The 23,949-nt window shown below is 34.9% G+C and overlaps 1 protein-coding gene across 1 annotated transcript in view; it reads right to left on the reverse strand.

Annotated features, from left to right (window-relative positions):
- The window catches only part of LOC150102573 (chromatin-remodeling ATPase INO80-like), a 215,959-nt gene that overhangs the window by 191,312 nt on the left and 698 nt on the right, over positions 1-23,949 (reverse strand). The window lies entirely within an intron of this gene.

Genomic DNA, 23,949 nt, shown 5'->3' on the forward strand with positions numbered 1-23,949 from the left:
TACTATTCAACCATGACATGCAGTGAACAACTGAAAAGAAAGATGGCTACTGAATTACAGGGGGGTAGCAGGTACACCAAAAGAAGGCAATTTGCTTAGCTGTTTGCTTAGTACCAGTGGTGAACATGATAAAAAGCCCTAGAACCACCAAAAACATGTTTCTCCAAACATTTCCATAGCACGTGTATAGTGGTAGATAATGTAGGCTAAAAGGTCATCATGAATCTGTGGTGTAGGGACTTTGTGCCTTTCCAGTCCCTACACCACACCAAAACCTGGTTTGAGAGAAAAGTCAAAGTCTGTGAATTCCAAGATTGTGGAGGCACATCAGCAACCTTTATAGTAACCAGAACAAGCCCAGAAGAAAATCTCAATATGAGAGGACTTTAGAAATGTTTAATGAAGTTCTGCTTAATTTATTTTTAAATTTTATTTTATTATTTTTTTTAATATTATTAATTTAGGAACTGATATTTAATTTCAATTTGAATTATATTTAGGGAATGATAATCATCAAACAACTGACATAACCCTCAGGACCTATACAGGATATTATGATAGTACTGCATGGAAACATCATTACTGATTCCAATATTATCATAGTTTAGATTTCAGTCTTCTAAAGCACTTTTTACTATATCAATCCACCTAAACTTTAGTCCTCCTCTTGATCTTTTTCCTGCCATCCTGGCAAAGAAACTTGTTTTGCTAACCTTCCCTCTCTCATTCTGTGTAAGTAACCATACCACCTGAAATCAGCTCTGCTAATATACCCCTGAATGCTAACAATATCAATATCCTAATAGCAATATGATACTGATCATTTTAATATTGATCAAGAGTTATTTCTAACCCAGCTGTTACATCCTTAAATTAAAACTGATTTGAACACTGGCTTATATATAGCTAGTTTAGTGTTTTGACTCTTATTCCATATAAATTTATTCAACTGACTTCCAGTCATACCAGCTTCACTAATTCTTTTGCCTATTTTCAATTAAATTTGCCATCTTCATTAAAAATTATCCCTAAACAGCTGAAATGTTTACTTGTTCTATAGGTTCTCCACTCAGGATGCAGTTGATGTTTTCAATGTTCTTGCCTATTTTGATCATCTTTTTTATTGCTGATTTTTATACCTAATTTATTACAGCAGCAGTTATTCAATTTAGTTAAGGTATCCTGCAGAGTTGTACTGGATTTATTAACAAGTATAACATCATCTGCATAAAGTAAAGAGCTGAAATTAACATCTCCAATTCAGATATCATGTTGAATGACACTATCCTTCATAATGTGATTCATATAGATGAGTAATACTGAAATACTTAAACTTCCTTGGTGTCCCAGTATAATTGCTCATTACAAATTGAAATAAATGGTTATGAAGTAATTTATGTATATATTTTCTGCTAGTTTAGATATTATGGAACAATTTTAAAGTAAGCAATACTTTTGCTATAATTTATCACTCAAAATATGTATAGGTGCATGTGTTTCATTTCAAATTTCCATAATAAAATTAAAATTGTATTTTGCCTTCGATGGCTAACGACCCCTCCACAACACTATCAGGCCCACAAATTGCTATGTAAAATAGCTACACTTTGTTTGAATCCCTTATTTTTCCAAAATAATTGTACCAGATAATGTTTAATATATGTGTTCAATAGGTGGTTAGTAATCTGTTAGATTACAGCCTGTTACACAGGCAGAAAAGAATATTAGCTAGTATATCCAAGACAACTCATTTCTGAGATGGCAAGTAGGAGTCTCAGTAGCAGTGATAGGGGAAATTTGTCTAGCTCTCAAGATAGCAATTCTGCCTGTAGTTTAGACACACATCTTCGTGCAGAATATGGGTGATCACACTGAAAGCACATTAGCTTGTTCTCAGTTTCCATTCAGAGGTAAGCCAGGAATTACTGGAGACTTTGACCCAGCAACATTGTTGGATGAAGAGTTAGAGGTTCATGAAAATGAGGTTGAAGAGCTCTTCAATTACCTGGATAAGAATTTATCAATAGAGACAGATGGAATATCTGCCCGCTTGTTAAAGGAATGTTCAGCTGAATTGGCTAGACCTTTCACACATTTGTATAACTTGAGTCTCAGCTCAGGAATGATACCACAAGAATGTATGATAGTTCCATTGCACAAAGGTGGTGCAAAAACTGATGCGTCTAACTACCGACCTATTAGTATCTCTGGTGTGGTAGTGAAGATTTTAGAGAAGTTGGTAAGAACTCGCATACAGAATTGGGTAGACAAGCATTCTATACACTGCAGGGAACAGCATGGGCTTACTAAAGGAAGTCATGTTTTAGCAATTTGTTCATATTTTATAACAATGTTACCGCTGAGTTGTATAAAGGGAATGGATACACTATGATAATGTTGGATTTTTCTAAGGCATTTGATAGGATACCACACGACAGGCTGTTGTGTAAACCGGAGAATATGGGATTGGGACATAATCTATTGACTTGGATCAGAGAATGGTTGACAGACAGATATCAAAAAGTGGTATACAGTGGGTGTGAATCTGCCAAATTTAAGATAACCAGTGGCGTACCTCAGGGTTCAGTCCTTGGGCCATTATTGTTCATCAATCTATACATTAATGACATCAAGCAGGATCTATCATCAGATTTGTAGTTGTTTGCTGATGATGCGAAGATAGGCAGGGCAATCAGGGATGCTACTGATATTCAGCAATTACAAAATGATTTGAATAGACTGGAAATCTGGGCAAATGCAAAATGGCTGTCAGTTTAATGTTAGTAAGTGTAAAGTTATGCACTTTGGTGTGATTAGAGTTCCAGCGGCATATTATATTAGCGGGGTTATGCTACAAGAAACTGAAGAGGCAAGGGATCTTGGTATATTGGTGGATAAGAATTTAAAGTTCAAAGGTCACACAGCAAAAGTTGCAAATACAACTCAGAGGATAATTGCTATTTTGAAGCGAACCTTGACATGTAAGGACAACGAAGTAATTTTGCCTCTTTATAAGGCTTTGTTAAGACCACATTTGGAATACTGTGTGCAGATTTGATCTCCCGGGTTCCAAGGGGATAAAGCAACTGTGTAAAGGGTGCAAAGAAGAGTTACAAAGATTATATCCGGATTATGGAATTTAGATTATGAGGACAGATTGCGAGTATGTGGATTACAGACTCTAGTTAACAGGAGAAAGGGGGGGGGGGGTGATATGATAGAGGCTATAAACTTTTGAATGGTGTTATGGCACTTCAAATAATGAAATGTTTCATTATATGGAAGGCAGGGAGAGAACACAGGGGCATCCACTGAAATTAAGGTTGTTCTCAGTCAAGAAAGGGGTAAGAGCAGTCGGTGAGTGGAATAATTTGCCCTTAGGGATAGTGAGTGCATGTAGTGTAAATGAATTTAAGGGAAGGTATGATAGCTGGATTGGGTAATTTACAGCCTCCCTCGATGAGTCCTTGACTCTGTGAATGTCTCAGATAATAATAATGATAATAACATTTTAGGCTCCTTCCATCCATTTCTAGATGATGATATTCTTTCATTCATAGTGGAACAGACCAACCTTTATGCTTGCCAACAACATCAGCAAGTTGAGTACAGTCACAATTCTTGCAGTAAACTTTGGAGCCAAATAGATACCAATGCTACTTAGATTTATAGCACTCTTGACTATGTAAAGTGTCATGAGAAGCCCATCCTTAAGATGTACTGGTCTACAGAATGGATTCTGAACCTGCCAGTGTTTCGTGGTGTTACGAACTGAAAAACAGTTCAGTCTCATCATGAAGTATTTGCATTTTCAGAATATGAAATATGATCAGGTAACACATCATTGTCCAAGTCCTCAACAAAATTTATGATTTTCTGATGAAAATTCATCAGAAATTGAGATCACCATACATTCCCGAGGCAGACTGAAATGTAATCAGCATAGTCCAGGTATAATAAGTATGGGATAATTTTTTTTTTTTTATGCTTTGCAAAGCACAATGTAGATATCTTTGGGATTTTAAACTATAGAAATGCAGTTACTAGACACTTTACTGGGGAAACATTACTGCGTACAATGGATAACCATTGTGTCCTGAACTTGCTGATTTGTTTTTAAAACATCATACCAATAGTTAAAAAAAAAAAAAAATTTAGCCTATTTTTTCTACCCACTACCGGGTGAAGGCCTCTCCCATTGTGGGAGGTTTTGGGTCTACTGCTCCCATGGTGACCCAGTCCATATTGGGAGAGGACATAATAAACATCCATGCCTACATGGGATTCGAACCCACAGCCTGTTGGCTGGGAAGCGGATATGCTAACCACTTGGCCAGCCAGGCCGGCAATAGTTATGTAAATGCAAAGAAGCGAGACATGCCTCCAGATCAGTCATCAGGAAAGCTATCGAAGGGGGAAATGCATGCTTATCGGCAAGGGAAAGAGTTTACATTACATGTGGAAGATAAAAAAAAAAAGATGTTTTTCCACAGTCTTCACTGCACAATCCGTCAATAGAATCCATGGAGAAGCATGGTTTCAAAGAAGACAAACCCATTGCTGTATGTGCATACAATGACACCATGTATGGAGTCAACAGGTGAGATCAGTAGCTATCATTTTACTCTGTAATAAGGAAACAACGTTAAAAAAAAATTACTAGAATGTGTTTGGGCGTGGATTGCATTTTATTATTTGGAACTGTTTCGTAAGGGAAAAAATATGTCTATCATAACATATCTAGATTACAGAATAGAAATCACTAAAGCATTGCTACAAGTTTATGCTCCTACAGCATGCAAGAAAACAGGCAATCCTTCCAGACTTCTGAGGTTAAGTACTACTAACTACTTTGTGAATTCACCCTTGTTTTAGGGTGTTCCATACTGTTCAAGATACAGTAAATAGATTTTGAACAGTATAAAATCAAAAATATTGATACAGAGATGCCTGACTGTAATAATTCCAGTTCCTCTTGTAGAGGAATTTAAGTTGTTTTTATAACACACAAAATAATATATTGTTCCTTTCAAAGTGCATAATAGTACATTTTTGAGGGAATAAAAATAGGGAGAACAATCAGGACATGCCTTCTAGGTGCAAACCTTTTTTATATCTACAACCACAAAAGTTTGGAAATCTATAATATGTCAATACTACATCTGGGGTAATTAACATCAAAGATAAAACTGAACATGTTTTTTTAAAACTTCAATAAACTGGGTTCATTTACTACCTAAATATTTTCATAAACATTCGTGCCAGTATGAGGATGCTAATCTGCAGTCACTTAATTAAATAGCAGCAACGTTCCCCAGCTGACTGCCCAAGCTTTGTCTCAATCAGGAAAACAGAATTGATTAAGGCAATGATTTTCTTTTGACTGGAAATATGGCAGAAACAACTATGAGGCAATTATATTCTGTGTGTGGGGAAGGGGGATATTTTCCAGCTGTTTTGCATGATGCAAAATGCAACTTCCTGGTAGGGGAAAAAAAATCATTTTAATATGAGACTAGCTAACTTATTTTAAGATGAAGGTTCTCATAGTTTTCAGTTTTTCTAATAGAAGAAAAAATTATGGCATGCACTGTAGACCACATCTCATGTCTGTGAAACACACGTTCATTGGGCAATTTTTTTTTTTTTTTTTGCAACAGGAAAGAACCATAATTTCCATGGTTTTAGAAACTGCATTTATATAAAAAAAAAAAAAAAAAAATTTCGTGGTAACAGTTCTTAAAGAGAAATGTTTTCTAGAAGATCTGCAACTAGGAAATGCAACAGTAACAGAAGAGTTATCATTGTTCGTCCTAGAAGCATTCACCAAATCTCAAGTTTTGCATTATTTGAAAGGAAAAACAAGAAATATAGGTACTTTCAGAATACAGAAAATAGCATTATTGCGATTATTATTGATGTTGAACATCAATATGTTAGCAGTGGTAATAATAATTTACTAAACATGGAATAAACTCTTTTCATGAAGACATTTATATCAGAAGATTTATTCTGTTATAATGTAAACTGCATTCTATAATAACAGCATACTGAAAATGACAAACATTATTCTAGAACAAATGAGAGTTTGAGAACAGGAAGCAAGCCTTGGAGACTCAGTGGCAACCCCTGAAGAAAGCATTCATTAATTCAACCAGAGCAGTATGTGGTGAGGTAGTCTGCAAGGATAGAAAAATCAGAACTCCATGTTGAACACAGGAAGTTAAAGAGGCAATGAAGGAAAAGAAGAAAGCATATCGAAAGTTCCTGGCAAATAAGTCATCTTGTGCTATTAGAGAATACAGAGACAAACATAAGAAAGAAAGAAAGCTAAACACTGTGTAAACTAGCTAAACAAAATTCATGGGAAGACTTTGGAAAGAACATACAAAATGAATATCAGAAAGGCAGCGAAATATTCTAGAGGTTGTTGAAAAACTTATTGCTGTAAAAGGAATTAGAGATGATAAAGGTGACATGAAAACTGGAGAAAAACATATCCTTGATGTATGAAGTAATTACTTCGAAAAATTGCTAAATGAAACAAGCAGTGACAGCACAGTGATAAAAAAAAACCTCAACAGACATGTAATAAGGATTACATATCATACTTGAAGTAGAAAAAGCCATCAAAAGACTGAAATGTGGAAAGTCAGCAGGAGTAGATGGTATCCGACCAAAAATGCTCACGTATTGAGGTATAAAAGTTTTACAGTGCCTGCACTGCAAAACTTTCAGAAGGCCTGGACAGAGGGAAAAATTCAAGGTGATTGGAGTTGAGGTCTCTTAGTACTGATAAAAAAGGAATTAAAACTGAATGTGAGAATTACAGAGGTATTTCCCTACTGAGTGTTCCTGATAAGATTTATACTAGTAGATTTGAGAAACAGCTGAGAAGAATTGTAGAAGAGAAGCTTGTTAAAGAACAAGCTGGATTCTGGCAGAATATAGGATCAGATTGTACTTTACAACAAATAGTTGAAAAATCGTGGGAATATAACAAAAGATCTATATTCAAGTTTTGTAGATCTGGAAAAGTCATAACAAGGTGCCAGGAGAAAAGCTATTCAAAATGCTACAGTTATATGGTGTCAATGGGGCATTATATCAAGCAATACTTAGTCTTTATTTGAGCTGTAAGACAGCAGTTAGAACTCAAGGGAGTACAGGAAGGTGGTTTGGTGTGTTAAATCTGGTGTTAGACAAGGATATACATTATCCCCCCCCCTCTGTTATTATCTATGTGGATCACATTATGAAGGAAAGTGGTATTAAACCTAATATCAAAACTGAGATGTTACTCTCAGCTCTTTACTTTATGCGAATGATATTATACTTGTAAATAAATCTGATACAAGTCTGCAAGATTCTCTGAATAAGTTGAGTAACTGTTGTAATAAATTTGGTGTGAAAATCAGCAATAACAAGACAATGAAAATAGGCAGAAGTATTGAAAATATCAACTGCGTTGTGAATGAAGAACCTGTGGAACAAGTAAAACATTTCAGCGACCTAGGCACAAGTTTGAGTGAACATGTTAAATTAAATATGGAAATAGACAACAGAATCAACGAAGCTGGTATGATAGGAAGTGAACTGAATACATTTATATGGAATACGAGAGAATTTAGTCAAAACATTAAATTAACTGCATACAAGATGGTGTTCAAACCAATTTTAAGCTTATGAATCTGAGAGCTGGGTAAGAAATAAAATACTTCAAAGACTAGAGACCACAGATATGAGAGTCCTGAGAAAGATTAGGAGCATGAACAGATGGCATCAGTGGCAATATCATATTAAAAACAGAGATATTAGGAAAGAACTTAACATTGTTAAGTTCTTTCCTTACAGGAATGTTTCAGAAGAGTTAATCTCAGGTGATGGTGAGGTCACTTAAACAAAATGAAAGAGGAAAGATTAGCAAAACAAGTGTTCTCTGCAGGTTGGCAGGAAAAAGACCCAAAGGAAGACCAAGACATAGGTGGATTGATACAGTAAAAAGTGCCTTAGAAGACAGAAATATAAGATCTGATAATGTTGGAGCCTTGACAGGTAACAGACTAATTTGGAGGAAAATTATAGATAGGAAGTTAGTAATGATGTAAGTTTTTCATATAGTGCTATCATATCCTGTACACCTCTTAAGGGTATATGTCAGGAATTTGACGATGATAATTGCAATAGTTACATAATAAATAATATAATATTCTATATTGTTTCTTAGCCGAATATAGAAACTATATAAAGTTCGCCAATTCCAAGCGTAAGCAAATACCTGGATAGTGCAACACCTGACCCATTTGGTAGTGCAAACTGAGGCAACTCATAGTAAGGGTGGAGCAAGTTCCGATCACTATTCTTGGTATTTACCCATAATGTGAACTTAGCTCCTTGGAGCTGTATTACTGTTCTACATTATGAGAGAAGGTCACTACCCAGACCGGTTTCAACCTTTATTGAGGTCTCATCAGTGAGTAGGTAGACCTAGTTAATACCAAGTTTGTAGCGAACAGAACTTACATCCCTTCTATGAGAATTGCCAAGAAGGTGTCCTAATAAATTACTAATTATATGAAGAGCCAAAGGCTTCAATTCGGCGACATGAACTTATTTAAGTTAAGGGATATTATATCCCATATTGTTTCTTAGCCGAATAAGAAACTCAGAGTTTCATGCCGAATATAGAAACTATATAAAGTTCGGCGATTCCAAGCGTAAGCAAATACCTGGATAGTGCAACACCTGACCCATTTGGTAGTGCAAACTGACGCAACTCATAGTAAGGGTGGGGCAATTGGAGTTTCCTCCACCCTTACTGAGTTGGAAGAAAAGCTTGAAATAATAAAGAAAAATAAACAAGGCAAGTCCAGAGCAAAGATAGGACAAGAACACAAAAATGGGTGAATCAACTGCTAAATACAAAGAGAACGGTAAAGCTGCTTTAAGTTCATCATGCATGCACTCGAAATTAAAGTATTATAATGATTGAATTAGAGAGAAGTCTTTTTACATAGATCGCAGATTGTAACCAAAAACAGATCCCGCTAAACACTGGCCTTATTAAATCAAAAGCATCGTCTCTTTGTAACCTGGAAAGAAAGGGCTATCAATGATGGAAAAGAAGAAGAATTTCACGTTAGTGCTGGGTGATTTGAGCATTTCAAAAAGAGAAATAGCCTATATAATGTTCTAATCACAGGCAAAGCTGCAAGTGCAGATAAGGATATATCCAGAGATTTTGAAGTAAATTGTGTAAGAAGGGGACCATTGTAATCGACAAATATTTAATGTTGATGAAACCGGTCTTTTTTTGGAAGCGAATGCCTTCCAAGACTTTTCTAGCCAAATCAGAGAAATCTCAACCTGGTTATAAAGTCACAAAGTCAAATGAAATTACTGCTAGCAACATGCGAGCTGTTTGGAAGCACATTCTTCCACATTGTGCAAATGATTTTAGAGGCTTTTCAAATTAATCGAAGTTAATTAAATCTCATTCTAAAAAGTTGAGTGATTCCGACCTGCTAAATTCAGCTGCACAGCAGGAAGATCCTGAAGTATATGAAGAAAATTGAATCACTGAGAAGCCGAAAGAGGTTTCACAAACAATTTGAAAATAGTTTTCGTACAATCGAAGTTTTTAAGCAGCAGTGATTAGAGACTGACCCTGGTGAAGACAGAACCAGTAAAATTTGCAGAAGAGGCAATACGGCCATACCGTCAGTTGTATGAAAAAAAAGAAACAGAATGCCCACCAAACTACATTAGCTCAATTCTTTGTTAAGAAGCAGAATAATAAATTTATATTCTGAATATTGTCTTTTTGTTTTCTGAATATTGTTTTATTGTCTTTCAGCGTCATGGTTTTCCTTTAACTAGGCGCTGAGATATACCCTAATTCTTTTATATAAAAAAAATTAAGAGTCAAAAAAGAAATCTGAGGAATGAATTATACATTTTCCCATAGGTTATTATATTCAATTAATGCACCTGTTTTGAAGAATGCATTAGGTGCATTAATCAAGGGATTGCTGTGTGTGTGTGTGTGTGTGTGTGTGTGTGTGTGTGCGCCTTAATTATATAATTATATTCCAAACACTTCTAAATAGTGGGCTAAATCATTCTCAGAGATGTTTTATTTTTTAACATTTGAAACATTCTGTGTAATGCAATCCTGCCTAATGCAATTGGTTTTTGAAATTTGCCTACTATAAGATTGTTTTTAGTAAATAAGAATAGTTTGCCGAAAGTGAAACTGGATTAAATTTTCACAGTAGTATGCGCACCACAGATGAGAAATTTTCAAAACAAGAATAATATTTTTAAATTACAAAATAGAAAAGTAAAAAAAAAAAAAAATTATATTATGGCACATTCAAAATGGGGAAAAAAATAATATTCTGTACAAACAAAAGTGCAGAAAAATTAATTCATGCTGTTCAGCATCTTTTCTTTTTCTTTTTTTTTTTTTAAAGAATACAAAATAATATTAACCTTCATATCTAACTTTCATGACATAAAGATAAGTCATAAAAGCTAATAAGCTAAATCTGCTAAAAGTATTCTAATTTATATGAACAATGACATGTAATATGTTAGTGAAAATCAATAATTTTAGCTGATCACTACTACCTAAACAACTAGAAAGAATAGAAAGTAGTGGGTGGAATAATAAAACTGCAAAGAAATAGTATGGATACAACTAAGAGTAATTATTTAATTTCTCGACGGGTAAAATAAAATAATAGGTTTCAAATACTAAAATGTGAAGTACACACTATGAAAAGTATGAAATACAAAAGAATAAAAAAAAAAATTACATATTTATAATTCAGTTACTATGAGCAGTCATAGTGTGAGGTAGAATACTTTTAAATCGAACAGAAAATTTAAATCAATTCCGTATAGGACATGCTCATAATTTCATCATGTGCATTTTTCAAAGGTTAATTTACAGAATTCTTATTATTGAAATGTGCATTCTACAAATAACAATAATCTGTTTTGTTTTTCAAGCCAAGAAGTCATAAAAGGTAATTCTGCTACAGTTATATTAATGTAATTTTTATATTTTCAAATGTTCAGTTGGCAAAAATAGCAAGAAAATAATTGTGCACTTTTCTTTCCAAAAAACAAATCAAGAATTCTTTGGGTGTAAATTCACCCAATGAATGGGGAAAAAAAATACATATTTTTCTTATTATCTGATTTTTTGCTTGTAGTACAAAGAAGAAATCACTGCACACTTAAAAAATACATTTACTGCTAGTTCAGATGTATGGCAATTTTGAAGTAGCTATTGTTTACTACTATTTTACACCAAAATGTATGAGCATGTTTCCCAAATGATTTATGTTTGTGACGGTTGTCTGGTGAATGGGTTTGATAATAAATTATATGAAATATTTGCAGGTTAAATAGGTCAGTAACCCCAAAAAAAGTTAAACAACTATGTAACCCACAAGCAACTTTTTTTAAAAAATTCAAATCTTTTTTTTTCCCAAGATAACTGTGTGAAATAATTTATAATTTTTCAACAAGTGAAATTGTGATTATTATACATAAAGAAATTATTTTGACATAAATACTGTATCAACCTGTAAAAGAAGTCAGTATTTCTGTTTATGTTTGCTAATCAACAATTGAAAAGGAAACAAGGCATTCCTGATGTATTCTGCACTAGTGCTTGAGGCTCTTTAGTGTGACTTTCAATACAAACATTCGAAAAAGCACAAAAATAATTACTTCTATATTGTGAATAAAATGAAAGAAATTATTTTGTTCCATTGCACTGATTTGAATAATAAAAGACAGAAAATTTACTATTGATAAATTTATTGCAAAGACTGATCTGTGGTCATTCGGGATTGATTATTTTCGTACATGTGAATTTGTTTTTATTTTTGAGAAGAGATAAACTGTGAGCAAAAAAACTTCAATATCCAAGGACAGTAAAGGAAAGTGACATGAAGGTCTTCCACAACAGTTAACCCACTAATGGCTCTACAAGTGCCACTAAGGGATTAACAGTTTCCATTCTTGGAAAAAATGCTAACTTGGTCGGTCTGACTATTTCATCCACCTTGGCCAGTAGGGAGATTAAAGAAATATTTCATAGTCAGTACTGGAGCTCTCAGTTACTATTATGTGAATTTTGCTGCAAATGGAGTGAAAAGAGATGTTCAATTTGCTGTTGATGCAAAAGCTGGAGATTTATTAGATATCATGTCATACGCATTTTTTTTTTTTTTTTAAGCTTGGGCAGAATAAATTTTACTCAACATGAAATTATGTTCTTGTTTTTATCCTTCACTCAACAATGATTATAGTTTCCATGTGAAGTATCTTGACAACTAGGCTACCTGTATGCAGAGGCTGTCAATTTCACATTAAATTGCCTCAGCATCCATAAATGCCTATACCCATTCAGAAATGTGCAATTATCTGAAGGGTCTTCATAGAAAGGCTTAGACATTGGTTATACATGCATATTAAATAAGTTAAGGAAATTATAATGTAAAAAGGATATAAATTAAATTAAATTTTAATCTATATTTCCAATATTTTTTTCAATGTCACGTTACCATCTTCACAGGAACTTAAAATAAAGACACGTGCATGCAGGCACTACACACAGTAAATGAGGATGAAGCAGGAAGCTATTGTTTCTCCTAAAAGTCCTGATGGTACCCCATAGTGGGCTATGCAGGTATTCTTGGCCATTGGGCTGAAGGTCTTCTGATGTAAGTCTCCCAAATTTGGGGCAGTCTTATGCAACCAAATTTGTTAAGGTTTGGCATGTTTCTTAGGGCAGAGGCTGATTCCATGAATAGCCTTTCAAATTTGAATTTACTACAGTGTATTACTGTGGCTTTCTTCCACCGTAATCTGTGGCATGAATCCAGAGTATGGTTTGTAAGAACAGAGTGGATGTATTGGTGAAATTGGATGTAGTGGTTGTGTTCTGAAATTCTGATATTAGCTGTCCTGCCTGTTTGGCCAAAGTAGGACAGCTTACAGCTGCAAGGAACCTGGTGTACCTCAGGTAAGTCTAGGAGAAGTGGTTAGTCTTTAGTGGAGCAGATAAGGGACACCAATTTTCTATACGGTCTATAACAAGAGGTCAAGTTATTTTTTTTAGGATTTTGGTCATTTTTTCCGAGGTGCCTCGGATGTAGGGAATGGTAATAGATTTAGATTTAGAGTAATCCTTGTTGTGTGTGTAGGGGGGGGGGGGGTTGTGGTTTACTGCTTTCATTGGATTTATTGGGGGGGGGGGGGTAGCCATTAGCTGAGAAAGTGTTGAGGATGTGGTTTAGTTCTGTGGTTAGGGCATTGACATTTGAACAGATAAGTTTAACCCTGTTGTGTAGTGTCTTAATAACTCCATATTGTTGTGAAAGGGAGGGAGGGGGATTGTTGGTTGGGTGGGGTTTCTAAAAACTAAGAAAACCAAGGTTCCATCACGCTGGCAGGTGACTAGCGTGTCTAAGAAAGGGATGCTGTTGTTTTTCTCTTTTTCCAGGGTGAACTTGATTCTGAGGTGTTGGTTGTTTAAGTGTGTTAGGAAAGAGAGGAGTGTATCAGAGCCATGTGGCCAAATAGCAAACACATCATCAATGTAGTGAAGCCATATGGTTGGTTTTTGTGGGGCAGAGTGTAAGGCTTTCTCTTGAAAAGTCTCCATAAAGAAGTTGGCCAAGGGTGGGGAGAGTGGTGAACTCATGACTGTCCCCTCTATTTGTTTGTAGAATTTTTCTTGCCAAACGAAAAGCCTGAGTTCATTGTGAACTGAAATATGGCTGAGATATTGGGAGGAAATTTAGCTTGGATTAGCTCTAAGGTTTCTTTGAATGGGACACTTATGAATATCAAAACTGACCATTATGTCAGCATGTTGGAGTGTAAGGTTTTCTATGCTGGCTTTGAAGTGGGCTGAGTTTTTTTTATGTGTGATGGTGTGTTGCCAGCATAGTGTGCGAGCACTTTGGTCAAATGTTTAGCTAATTTGTATGTGGGGGAAATCAATGCCATCCACTATGGGACGTAATGGCACATTTTCTTTATGTATTTTTGGGAGTCCATATATACTATGGGGGGGGGGGGGTATGGAGTTAAATGGTTTTAATTTGTTAGTGACCTCTACAGGCCAAGAAGTGACTTCTTAAGGAGCCTGTGGAGTTTTCTAATTTGTGAGTTGGTGGGATTGTATTCAATAGGGAAGTATCTGACGCGTCACTATCCACATTGGTTTCCACATTCAATTCAAGTCTTATTTCCTATATATAAGTAGCAAAACATTAAATTCAACTGCCTCAAAGCAGTATGGTTTATACTGCTAAAAGAGGTGTTAGCAATGCCACTGCATACAAGGAAGCTAATTCACGGAATTTTATGCCGGAGAGATATCATTAGGAATTGGTTGTGTTCAGCAAAATCCATTGACTACATATTACTTACTACAAACATTCAGACATTGAACAAACCTGGAAAGAGGTAATTGATTGTGAAAGAGCTGGAGAAATTTAATACCTAACAAGTAAGTATGCTGTTCATAACCTTTACGCAAGTGAGAAGAAATAGAAATTCACGTTTCAAATATTTTCGCAACTATACTGCTTGTATACTGAGGAAGGCTGGTGACCACACCAAACTGTCTCAATGTATAGCTCACACACCCGCTTTCAGACCTTATATATGGAAAATGACTTCTACATTGATATAGCTCTCATTACCTCGATCAATATTTATGGATGAAATTTGATATCTCAAAAGTGGTCTAGATAATAATCCTTTCCATAATGCATGGCAAGATGCAGATTCAAAGAAAGGGGAGGGTTGCATTCTGGGATACTGAGGCAAATTAATATGAAGTCAACAGCCTCAGTAAACAGGCAAGTCATGAAGATAACACACATGAAAAATTTAATTTTTACATGAAGTATCTTCATGAATAATAGTAAAAATAAAAATATTTCCTGTCGAGCATAATTTACAGAATTTAATAAAATTAAACTTGCCAAGAAATTATATTCTTCTTTAATTCTTTATCAAAATGTAAGCAAACAAAGTTTCTGCATGAATTATTATCATAGCTAGGTTAGTTGCATATAGACTACATATCAACTGTCTTGATCATAGACCTATTATCACAACCATTAATTTGCAGCTAGACCAAAACCACAGACAAAGAGATCTTGGAACTTCAGAAAAGCAAAGTTAAAGTTGGCCTAAATACACACAACTATTAGAAACATATTGCACTGGCACACCCACTAGTAAAGAACTTAATCAGCAACTACTAAAACTAACTAACAACATACAGAAAGCTGCAAAAAATTCAATTCCCAGAGGACTCAGGAAAAACAATTGGGTTCCATTTCGGAAAGATTACAATATCAATGCTACAATCACTGAAAGAGATATTATCAACGAACAGTTAAAACAAAATAATACAGAAGACAACAAAGTTAAAGAATTAACTCAAAATATAGAAGATGAACTTTCTAACTGCAAACAAAAAAAAAGTGGGAAGAATTCTCCAATAGACTAGATCCAAGAAAAGAAACATAACACTGGAACATCATCAGATTATTAAACAACACAACACTTCCAGACACTGATCACTCTTCAAACATGGTCTCATCAGGAACCAATACAGCAGCAGCAACAAACAAACATTACTCTAATGAAAGCAAGCTGCAATACAACAAAGAAGACAAAAAGTGCAAGAAAATTGCAAAACATATGCTAATACAATCCAGAACCTACCCATCTGAAGACATCTTTACTCAGGAACTCACAATGACAGAATTAGAAACAGTAATTAGTCAAATTGACCCTGACAAATCACCCAGAATTGATCTTATCTTTGGACATATGATTAAAAACATGGGAAAAATAGCCAAAAACTGCCTTCTGAAGATATTTAACACCTCCTGGAATGCAGGTAAACTGCCAAAAATCTGGAAAACATCAGTCATTATATCTTTACTAAAACCTAACAAAAATCCTAGTGACTGTAAAAGCTACAGACCAATAGCTTTGACTAATACTTTCTGTAAAGTAAATGAAAGAATAATATATACCAGACTTATGAATTGGCTCTTAGAAAATGATCAACTTCTACCAAACTGCATACAAGTCTCAACACAGTACAGAAGATCAATTATTTTATCTTTGCCAATCAGTCATAGATGGCTTTCAAGAAAAACCACCAAAGAAGATACAGCAATATTCTTGGATCTCACAGTTGCCTATGATCGCATCTGGAGACAAAAGTTGATAAAAATTGCATAAGATACTGGAATAATGGGGAACGCATTAATTTGGATTTCAGGCTTCATGAAAGGAAGAAAAATAAAAGTCAATGGAATTTATTCCAACATATATCGAACTTGAGCTGGAGTCCCACAAGGTTCTGTTTTAAGCCCACTCCTATTTCTCATCTATATGAACAATATTCATCCATGCAGCATAAATGATACAAAAATAGCATGCTATGGGGGATGATATTACAATTTAGCACACAAGCAGTAATCCTCAACAATCTGAACAAGTCCTAAATAAACCAATCTTAGAAAGATGGGCAAAGGAACCTAAATTACAGATAAACCCTGAAAAAACAAAACTGAGCATCTTCTCCACTGATAGAAAAAAATAGACACAATTACAACCCTCAAATCAAAATATAATACCAAAATAGAAAAAACAAGTCTCCAAAATACTTAGGCATCCTAGATACTGAACTGAGATTTACAACTCATATTACAAATATATCTAATAAAGCTTTTAAAAAGCTTAATATCAAAAGGCTTTGTGGGACAAAGTGGGGTGCAAAACCGAAGACACTCAAAACTAGATATACGGCACTCATATAACCCCCAATATTCAATATACCTCATCAATCTTGGCTCCAGCTTTTACTAGCTCAAAAGAAAAACTTGACAGAGTACAATCAAGAACAACAAAATAATCATAAATGCAGTCTCATCCACTAATAATTTAAAAACTCAACAAGAGTGCAGGCTTCACATACTAGAAGAAAGAAGAAAACTCTCCACAGTTAAATTCACTAACAGGAGCCACCAACAGGATCACATCTCACTCAGGAGATGTGATCCTGTTGGTCTAGACTAAATCCAGACTAAAGGGATCATCTACTTTACAATATGATCATGAAATTAGAAAACAGATGGACTTAGAGCACCTATCCATTGAAATAAGCAAAGAGTCATTCTTTTCCACTATTCTATCAAAATATTCTAGAAAAAACACAATGATAAACTTAAATCTCCTCGAACCTTGTTGAAGAAAGGATTCACAGCAAGAAAATAAAAGAAAAGGACTTGACACTATACAATTACTTATCCAAACAATAATCCAAATCATATCATTGCCTACACTGATGGATCATCTGATGAAGCACTCAACCAAGGAGGTTCAGGGGTTTTTTCTAGCTCTACCTTAATGCCAGAAAATACAAATCAAAACCAGAGCTGGCAAAATAGATTCAAACTTCACTTGTGAATTAACAGTCATACAAACAGCTCTCAAATTCTATCTCTCACTAGTAATAAACATTACAGAAGGAATAACCATCTACAGCGACTCAAAATCTGCACTTGAGGCATTAAAAAATGGAAATACAAAACTCACACAGGAAATTCATGAACTACTAACAACTTTAAATTTGAAAAATAACACTGCAATGGATACCAGCCCATGTAAACATCGAAGGCAATGAAAGAGCAGACTGACTAGCCAAAGAAGCAAGATACTTACCTCAAAAATTACACCCACTATCACTAACTGATGCTAACTCTGTTGCCAAAACAAGATTGGAAAAATAAACTATCAAGAAGAATAAATGAAATCAGTGAAATTAATGAAAATAGAGAAATAACCACAATCATCACCAGACTAAGGATGGAACATTTTAATGGCATGAAAATTCATCCAGACAGTAGTAGGAGTTATGAAACATGCAAAAATTGTCTAGGAGTTGAACTAACTAACACCTGTCCATATTTATTCTTGTCTAGCAATTGCTGCTGCTATACAGAAAATTGACAATAACCCTAGAGAAAAGCTTTACTCCATCAAAGTTAAACAGATTGCCAAAGCACTTCTACAGATCCACGGTCATATCTAGAAGCTCTTCAATGGATTCAACGACAACAACTGCCTTCTTTTTTTTCACCCAATAGCCTATGGAGACCATTACAGCACTAAAAAGATGACAGTCTCTCCATGTGCTTCTGTCTTAGATTCTTTTTAACAAAGAAAATGAACAATTATCTAATATTATCTCTCGGATAATTCTAGATCTCCCTCTGGTATTTATTTACCATCAAGCCCTCTAGTGCTATTGTAGGTAAACTAAAAGCTCTAGCTGGTTTTTAATAAAATTAAAGATGCCAAGAAATTACATTCTTGTTTAATCCTTTAGCCAAGCGTAAACAAAGTTTGTGCATTAAGTATTTTCAGGACTAGGCTACTTGTATATAGAGGCTTATGATACTAAGGCAGTTAATGGTAACCCATAAGTATCTATATACCAGTAGCCTAGTCATGAAGATACTCCACATGCAAATTTGATTCCATTTGGATAAAGGATTAAAGAATAAACTGCTTGCCATCTTTAATTTATCAGATCTAGCCATGAATCTGCTTTAGGGCCATTGCTGTTTAACCTGTGCAAAGTTGGAACAAACTATGAAAAGTAGAGCAAATGTTCTGGCCTTACAAGACTTGAATAGATTAAATGAATGGGCACAGAAATGGAAATGCAAGTTCAATGCTGCAAAATGTAAGGTTTTAAAATTTGGGAAACAAAGATGGGATGTAGAATTTATGATTGGTAGGGATATATTGTTGGAGGTGGAAGATATAGATCTTGGGGTGATAGTGGATAAGGATCTGAAATTCAGGGGACACACTGCCAGAATTGTGAGGACAACACAACGAATTCTGGAAATGATGCAGAGGACAGTGACTTGTAGAAGTAAGGAGATTCTTGTTCCATTGTATAAGGTTCTGATTAAGCCACACATGGACTACTGTGCACAGATTTAGTCACCTGGTTTTCAAAAGGACGAAGAGATGTTGGAAAGGGTCTAGAGGTGACTGACAATGGTAGTTTCTGATCTCTGGAATATTAAATAAAGTGGAAAGGTTGAGAATATGCAATTTATAGTCTAGTGGATAGGAAGAAGAGGGGGTGATATGAAAGATGTAAAAATGGTAGGAGATCAAGGAAGAACAAGAGATCATCCCTATAAGCTGTATGAGGAGGGTATAAAAAAGGGAGTAACAAACAGGTTTTTTTGCATGCAGTTATGAATGCTTGCCTGATGGTGTGGTGTTTGCAGAGAATTTCTTTGTTTTTTAAGGTGCAGTATGATGAGCTGTGTTATGACAAAGGGGCCTCCTAGATGAGTCTGACTTCAGGGGATCTCAGGGTAATAATAATAATAATTTATATCTCATTCTCATTTTACCCTCTTTTACCTTGCGGTGTTGAGGGTTTATTAGTCAAACTGTTCACAGGATAAAGTGGTCAGCCCTATGCCCCAGTGTATCCTATGTCCTGTAGCATTGAGTTCTCAAGGCCGGTTTGCCTGCTTTGCAGGATGAAAAACCCCAGGATAAATTGGGGAAAAACCCTACTGTCCATGCCCAAGACCAGCTAACTTGGCTATGGCTGAGGAAGATCCTTCAACTCTCCTCATGTCACCGACGGGAAGCAAACCTGGGACACTCCTTCCCCAGGCATATGATTGCAAAGCGCACAGCCACTAGGCTAACTGCGCAGACAGCACTGATGAAAATTTAATTTGCACTTATTTTAATTACAATTTATTGTATTTAATCACACTTTTTTTGATCATACTTCATTATTTAAAAAAAAATGAAAAACTCCCTTCCCCTCCCTCAATTTTACTTAGATGCTACGCAAAATTTTAGAACTGAAAATCCAGGTGACCTGCACACAGTACAAATGTGATCTAATCAAAGGCTGCATATTGAATCATTAATTTATGTCTATCACTGCTGCCTCATATGGAAGAGATGGATTATCCTTGGTGAAGAAACAACTGAAAATGAACATAACACCAAATATTATTGGAGAAATAAAATTAAAAAGCAAATGCACATCTATTTCTGGAAGAATGAAAACTTTAGCTGCAAATTAGCATCACATGAGTCACACAGTTCAATTTTGTCATCATCAATTTCCTGATATGCACCCACAAGGGGTGTTCAGGCTATTATCAACAGTACATGATTAACTTTACATTATTATTAATTTCCTATGAGCAGTAAATAACCACAAATAATATGATGAAACTTAATTTTGTTAACTTTGATTTTAAATGCCAAGAAAATTAATAATTTTTATTAACTGAATGTCAGTCCTAGGTAATAATATTTTTAAACTACTCATGAACATGTCAAAATAAAAGCATAATAAGATTTAGATATAGTCAAAAACTAAATTCAACAAGTGTAATGTTGGAAACGTAGATATGACGATAAAAAGAGCATTATTAGTAAAAGTAAAAATCTACAAAATTCAATTTTTTATTACTGTCAACACACACACACAAAATTTGGATTCAGACTCTACCAAATCCTAGTAAAAATAAAAACACTTAAGTCTAGGTACTCAAACGTGAAAAACCTTAGATATCAAATCTGAAATGAGTTGAGAGGAGCTTACTGAATAAATACTAAAGATTTTTCAACAAGAACAACAAAGAGAAGAGGATACAACTCTCTTCCTGCTATATATCAATGACCTACATCAGCTGAACTCTAACCCAATGCACATTTTTGCAGATGACAGCACATTGCACTCCTCCCTTTCTTTTGATAAACCTTACTCTACACAACTCACCTCAACCTACAGAACATCAACCACAAATGCCCTCAATTCTGATCTCCAAGCCATCCTCCAACGGGATTCAGATAATCTAGTCAATTTCAATGCTAATAAAACCCAGTACTATCTTATTTCTTATGAAAAAGAGCAATTTTCTTCCAGTATTATTTTTGACAACACTCAAATGTCCAGACAATTTGAGATTTCTCCTCTTGGAATTACCTGGACATCAAGCCTCTCCTGGCATAAACACTTCACAACCACTGCATCCTCAGCTTTAAAAAACTAGGATTTCTCTTTCGCTCAAGACGTTACTTCACCCCTGAACAGCTGTTAACGTTATACAAATCATAAATCCCCCCCCCCCAACCATTGAATACTGCTCGCACATGAGGGGCCCCTAAAAGCTCCCTCAAAATGCTTGACTCGATAGAGGAAAGCAATCAGACTTATTAATGATCCATCTCTTACCAACTCATTCCCCCCACTTTCACACAGATGACTGGTCTCTGCACTGTGTATTCGACAGATATTTCCATGGAAAACATTCGGCTAAAATAACAATTCCCCCACTTAGTACTAAGCTCGGAATAAGTGCAGTTGCTGCTCCACATCCCTTCACAATGCACCTTGAAACCCACAGAACAAGTTTCTTCCTCTCCTCCTCCTTCATCCCTGCAACTGCTGTACTATGGAACAGTCTTTGTTGTGTTCACCAAGGAATACAATATACAGTCATTCGAATCAAATGTGAACAAGTACCTTCTTTTCCAACCCACCTCAACCAACCTCTCATGTATGGGCTCAACATAAAAAAAATAAAAAAAAGGGCCATCCTTATAAATTGCACAAGAAATGAGAAGTATTTACAACGATAGTAGTACATGCTGGGATGCACTGCATAATAAGGGTGCAGACAGTAAATGACTAAGGTGCAGCACAAGCATCTTTTTCGATCTTTCAGTATGGAAGACTATGACAGTGTCCTGTGATGACAATAATTTTAGTTCAATTGCTATAAAACAATGAATGATATCATTACAAGGATGCTACCAACATCTTTTAATTTTGATGACTGTTCAGAATCCTTTCCATACCTGTTTATGGCACCATTTTACAATGAAATAATATCCAAGAGGATAAATGGGGGCACATACCTTCTCATTCCTATCTCCTTTCATTCTGTGTATTTTTTTACTGAGATTCTGTTTCCTAATTTTGTGGTCAGTGTTTCACATTATAAAATTATAATTTAATCACATAATTATTAAATGGTATTTTTCCCTGGTAGAAAATTAATTCATAAAAAGCAGGAAAGGCTCAAACTGAAAAAATGATCTTTGGAACTCCAACTTCAAAAGATAAAGGAGAGCCAGTCTCACACCGAGTTTTTCTGAAGATTTTTCTTCCTGGAAACCCGAAATATTTTTCCCACATAACACACACTAACCAGAGAGAGCGTATTTACACACACACATTACACAGCTAGCAAAACACATTTCAGAAAGGGAGTATTTAATTAAACTACTTAACAAATAACAGCAAATGGTCAAACCAGAACACTTAATAAAGAAACTAAAAATGACAGCCTGGATGGCTTTAAAGATTTAAAGTGAGAGTTGATTTTTAATGCCTGGAGTGAGCTCATCATCTCGCTTATATGTTACTTTATTTTTGCATCATTATACCATAGTCCATGAAGGCCTGTAACATTGATATCCAAAAATGTTCCTTACAGAAAGCTTCCATTCAGTTCTTAGATTGACACTTTGCTTTCAGCTCTGTAAGTGAAGCACCAGTTCAACCTTTTATATTGTCTATCCAGTTTATTCTAGATCTGCCTCTTTTTCAAGTTCCTGTAATAAGTCCTTAAAGAACATGCATAGACAGACAATTTGATCTGCATAAATAACTATGTCACAATCTGCTTCCTTTGAATCTTAGTTATGATGTTATCGCTTGGACCAGCAAAAGAACTGATTCTTCTGTCTTACTTCAACATTTGTGATGTGATCAGCATATGATATCTTTAGCAGTCGTCTATAGCACCTCATTTCATCTTCTTTTAGGAAGGTCCACATTTCACTTCCATACAGAAGAACTGAATTAACTAGTATACCAATAAAGCATAATCTGTTGGCAATTGTAAGCTTGATATATGTCCACAGTGGTTTTAGATTTTGGAGTGCTGTTGTTGCTTTTGCAATTTTTAGTCTAATATCTTGTCTTGATCGATCATCTTTATTAAAAATATTGCCTATATTTAAACTGAGCAACTTCTATGTATCCTCAAGTAGAATTTTTTCAGTTTCTACTAAAGCACTTTCTTCTTGGTTAGAAACAAAGATGTTCGTCACTGTTTTTGATTTTTGGGAACTTATGGTTAAGTTATATTTTTTAAGAATATAAGCTATTTTTGTGATGATTTCTTTAAGATTTGATTTGTTTTCTTCTAGATCAACATCAGTAAGCTTTAGATGGTTTATTCTTCTTCCTCCTACTGTCACTTCAATATCACAATTCATCAAGACCTCATTTACAACACATTTCAGGAAACAGTTAAATAACAGTGGTGATAACTTGCACCCCGTCTCACTCCACGCTCCATTAGGAGTGCTATAATCCCCCTTGAAATTCAATCATTTCAGAAGATGAGTATATGGATTCAGTCAGTCATATTAATTTGTTGTCTATTCCATAATGTTGCAGCATTTTCCAAAGGGCATCATTTTATTTTACATTATCTCAAATCTGCATAATATGAACATTTTAAAATTTTAATTAAGAAAAATTATCATTTTGCTAACTGAATGCTAATAAAAGCACAGAAGTATTTATTATTTCTATTTTTTAAAAAAATGCTTATTACCAGTAATGTATACATTACTTTTTTTTAAAAAAAATTCTCCATTATAACCTCATGTTTACCAGAAGATTAACAAGTCTATGACTGCTTTAAAAAAAACCTGCAGCTTTTAAACTGTGTATGGCATACAACCCCAATCAGAAATCTCATAACATGGTGGCATACTAATCAGTAAAAATATTTTGAAAGCAACATT

This window comes from Typopeltis vanoorti, chromosome 10 (genome assembly GCF_054136105.1).
Source record: "Typopeltis vanoorti isolate ZY-2024b chromosome 10, IOZ_Tvanoo_1.0, whole genome shotgun sequence".
In the NCBI taxonomy this organism is placed as follows: domain Eukaryota; kingdom Metazoa; phylum Arthropoda; class Arachnida; order Uropygi; family Thelyphonidae; genus Typopeltis; species Typopeltis vanoorti.